Source organism: Silurus meridionalis, chromosome 13 (assembly GCF_014805685.1).
Source record: "Silurus meridionalis isolate SWU-2019-XX chromosome 13, ASM1480568v1, whole genome shotgun sequence".
Classification (NCBI taxonomy): Eukaryota; Metazoa; Chordata; class Actinopteri; order Siluriformes; family Siluridae; genus Silurus; species Silurus meridionalis.
Genome location: NC_060896.1, coordinates 7,151,389 through 7,156,388, shown reverse-complemented (window position 1 = coordinate 7,156,388; position 5,000 = coordinate 7,151,389). Strand labels below are relative to the sequence as shown.

The window sequence follows — 5,000 nt, the reverse complement described above, 5'->3', positions numbered from 1 at the left end:
TACTTATACTTTTAATTAATTAATTTACATTTTAAATATATTTATACTTTTCCTGACCAGAATTTTGCCCTACCCGCTACAGCACGCAGTTGTCTTTTCCTTTAAACTAAACTGATGAGCCCAATGCATTTTCTGCAGGAGTGTGTATCACTGGTTAGGGGGATAAAGACTTCCCAGCGGGCTCTAAAATGAAATAATTAATGAATGAATATATGCTTTGTGCATATGTTATCATGCATATTTATTCACATTTTATTTTATGTTTAATTTAAATAACTTCAAATATGCATGCTTTAATGCTTTTGAATTGGTCAGGTCAAGGTTTTTAACCTAAGTAAAGGTAAAAAGGGGTTGCTAGCTAAAGTAAAATCAAACTTTGGTGTTTTAGTTTTAGTACAATTTAGTTTGAGCGTAGCCTATGACATATTTGGAACAAACAAAAAATCATTTTGTGTGTGTATGTGTGTGTGTGTGTGTGTGTGTGTGTGTGTGTGTGTGTGTGTGTGTGTGTGTGTGTGTGTGTGTGTGTGTGTGTGTGTGTGTGTGTGTGTGAAAAGCAGCAGGGGAAAAATGTTAAAACAACATACAAACTTGAATTTTTACACTATCTAACCGCTCCTGCTGAGGTAGATAGCTGCATTATCAACTTGGGGGGATTGTGCTTGCAGGATTACTGTAATCTCATTGAAGCGATGCTCCTTTCTTGCTTAAATTCTTACCATAATGAGTTTAATCATTATTATGCAGATATGATAAGAAGTTTGTAGAAAATGTTTGGCTCTTGTGCTAGAAAGAGGGTCAGAGGCAGGAGCTTGGCTTCGTTCCTCATGCCCTTCAACCCCTCAGGCTTCATTCCACACTACCCTCTGCCCTAACGCTTTATATGATATTTAAAAAAAAATTTTCTTTCCTCTGAAACATCTCTAAATTTCTGCAATTTGTCTGCAGAAGCGGTGGCCATGTTTAGCTTGATTATAGGTTCCATACTTTCCCCTTTTCCCCCCTCTCTTTCCCTCTCTCTCCCTCTCTCTGTGAGCTGAAGAGGAAAAATCTTGTCCTAAATTTAAGTTAGACATGTCTTGTGGTTCTGTAATTGTATCTCGAGGCTAATGAAGCACAGAAGCAGCTCTTGCATTTAGATTACCTTCTGTTGACTCCTGTTTTTACATTGTGTGTTACCATCCTGTTCATCCTGTACATCCATTTGTGTTTTTGGATTTAGTTTTAAACTTATAGTAGTTTTAGTTCCAATGTGACAATATAGAAATTTAATTATTTAATTACTAGTTAAATATTGCACCTATTTTTACGCTGATAGGTGACTGCATTATAACTTTAACAACAGCTCCCACACACAGATGAAGTCCACACATTTAATTAATGTAAAGTGCTAATATAATACAATATACACAGTGGTATCAAAACGTTTCAAGACTAATGGTGTTAACTGGTGTTATTCTGACTACTTGTTACGTCTGCCATTTCTTAATGGACAGCAAGTTAAAACAAAATGGATATATGAAATTCTGCATGATATTGAGCAAATCTGCCACAGAGACATTCGGCATGGTATATGTTTGACGTACGGCGATGCTGCAATGAGTCGTTTGAGGTGTTTTGAGTGGCACATGCTTTTCAAGAGCGGAAGAATATCACTCGAAGACGACGAGAGATCAAGATGACCTTCAATGAGCTCAACCCAAAAAAATGTCAAAACCATTCTGCAACTTGTGTATGCTGATCGCTGGAGAACAATCCAGATGATCTGGCTTGCACATTCACCCTACTTGCCAGATCCAGCTTGAAGGCTGTCGTTTTGACACCATTGTGAAGATCCAGCACGAATTGCAAAAGGTGCTTGACAACCTTTGAAACCAACACTTACAGGACTGTTTCAGAAGTGGCAGGAACACTGGGAGTGCTGTTTTGTTGTACAAGGAGACTATTTTAAAGGTGATAGTGTGTAAACTTATATAAATAAAGTACTTTCTTGTAAACAGAGCTAGTCGTTAAACTTTTTGATATCACCTCAAAATGTTTTTTAATTTCTAAAAAATAACTTAAGTGTCATCAACTAGCCAACTGGTGCAATACTGGTTAAACCATCAGTGTAGAACCTTGGGGTGTAAGGATGTGGAGAAAGAATGAAGCTGAATATATGCAATGATTGAAAGCACAAAGAGAAAAATACAAGTAAACAGGTTATAGACACCGGTGGGAATTTTTACATTACCTGCTGGTTCACCCCACCTCCTCTCCGGCTATAGCTGACGCATGATCACGCCTCCAACACCATAAATACACACCACAAAAAGGTTTTCCTAAGGGATAGAATTGTTTGCTAAAGGTACACTAATGTAGGAATGTAAAAGCATGTTTCTGCAGCTGCAGCGCTTCAATTTCGAGTACATACTGTATCCAGTTTTAAAGTTGATTTAACAATGTGTATGTGTGTTCGGGTTGTTCAGGCATAAAGATCTCCAGGACAAATCAGTCTGTCTGAACTGTTTAATTGATTGGACTGTCAGTGATCTAAAGATTCAAAGATTTCTACCATGTGTGTGTGTGTGTGTGTGTGTGTGTGTGTGTGTGTGTGTTTGTGTGTGTGTGTTGGGTGGCACAGGGCATAGACTGCAGTTTGTCACTTGTCGCCATGGGAACACCAGTGAAGACTAAAGGCCAGCTCTGACCATGACTCTATTTTATTACCCATCTATTAGACACTCACAGACACACATACACACATACACACACACACACACACATACACACACGCACTTTGAAACAACATGTCTGTGTGTCTTTGTGTGTTTGAGTTCAGCACTTGGCAGCATCTTGGAGTCCCTGCTGTATTCAAAGTCATATCTATTGTGAGCGCATGTATTTAAAAAGCCAGCCATTGTTATTGTGGCGGTAGAGGAAAGACTTTGTATGTGTGTGTGTGTGTGTGTGTGTGTGTGTGTGTGTGTTTATGGGATAAACTAAAGGTGTTCCTTTTTGTAGGTCAACCTCATAATGTGAGTATGAGCTCTGTTATTAAACAGGAACTACAGCTTGTCCAAAGTCTGTTTACTGGAAATATGAATGACTGTAGGCACATCTCTCTCTCTCTCTCTCTCTCTCTCTCTCTCTCTCTCTCTCTCTCTCTCTTTGTCTCTCTCTCTCTGTCTCTGTCTCTCTCTCTCTCTCTCTCTCTCTTTCTTTCTTTCTCTTTTGTGTGTGTGTGTGTGTGTGTGTGTGTGTGTGTGTGTGTGTTTGAGTGTGCGTGTGCGTCAGTGTTTGCTCTTATGTTCAGTATAATAGACGATGTATTCACTGTGGTCTCAGGCAGTAATGTGCTTTTATTTTTATACGTTCTTTTCAAGAACGTTTGTATTTGGCCAAAAGGGAACTCCCTGATTTCTCTTTCATTGTGCTGCTATTCATCAGAGTTTCCATGTTCATACTTGCCATATTTTCATCCTAAAAATATCTCTATCTCCCTTAAAAACACCCTCCCCAAGTCCAAAATGATGTAATTGATAACTTGACAATTTAATTTAAACAATCACATTACTGAAATTAGTTACTCACTTTCTTTTCTCAGTCAAAACCACAACAAAGCATTACAAGGTAAACTAGATAACTTAGTTATATTAGCTCTGTCTGTGATGTCATAATCTGGGCTTAATGCTCTGAACCTACCACACCCCATATGCAAAAGATTAGAGAATGATATGCCTTGTCTAAAATACCATTTTCCATTATTCACAGAAATATATATATGCCTTCAAAAACAATATAGTAAAAAGAATCTAGTTCCAGTCTGGGAAAGAAAAAAGTTGACATGCAACACTTTTTTGAAGAATATCAGTTTGACGCAAGCATTTGATGGACAGCCATGCATACTGCATTGTTCACCAGGCTCGAACAATACTTTGAATGAGATCTATATAATAAATAAAATAATAGAAATAATGACATTATATTATATTATATTTTATTATGTTATATGTTATGTCACGACACGTCACGTCACGTCACGTCACATCATATATTATATTATATTATATTATATTATATTATATTATATTATATTATATTATATTATAAAATTTTTCATTTAGCTTCTCCCATTAGGGGTCGCCACAGCGGACCACCCGCATGTTTGATTTGGGGCGTTTTACGCTTGATGCCCTTCCTAACGCAACCCTCCCCATTTATCCGGGCACTAAGGCTTGTGCAACCCTAATGGCTGGGGTTGGTTCCCTGACCGGAGATCGAACCCGGGCCACAGCAGTGAGAGCGCCGCATCCTAACCACTAGACCACCAGGGAACCATATTACATTATATTACATTACATAATATTATATTATATTATATTATATTATATTATATTATATTATATTATATTATATTATATTATATTATATTATATTATATTATATTATATTATATTATATCATATTATATTAGGCAGCAAGTGAACATTTTGTTCTCAAAGTGGATGTGCTAGAAGCAGGAAAAATGGGCAAACACAAGGAGCAGGTTTGCCAAGGGCCAAATTATGATGTCTAGACGACTGGGTCAGAGCATCTCCAAAACTGCAGCTCTTGTGGGTTGTTCCCCATCTGCAGTGGTCAGTGACTATCAAAAGTGGTCCAAGGAAGGTACAGTGGTGAACCAGCAACAGGATTATGGGCGGCCATGGATCATTGATGCATGTGGGAGTAAAGGTTGACCCATGTTGTCCGATCCAACAGAAGAGCTCCTCTAGTTTAAATTGATGAAGAAATGCTGTTAATGCTCAACAGTTTAGGAATGTTTTGGCAGCAAAAGGGGGACTGACACAATATTAGGCAGGTGGTCCTAATGTTATGCCTGTTTCGTGTATCATATTATAAAAAAATATTTTAATATTGCGCACTGAGCAACTTCCCATCTACTGTAAGTGTTGTTCTTTTTTTAAGGACACATTTGTGCATTTGCAGCACATTTTGTACATATTTTTGCCTATAGA

At 37.7% G+C, this 5,000-nt stretch overlaps 1 protein-coding gene across 2 annotated transcripts in view; it reads left to right on the top strand.

Moving 5' to 3' along the window:
• The window catches only part of frmd4a (FERM domain containing 4A), a 133,757-nt gene that overhangs the window by 30,117 nt on the left and 98,640 nt on the right, over positions 1 to 5,000 (top strand). The gene's annotated exons all lie outside the window — the stretch shown is intronic.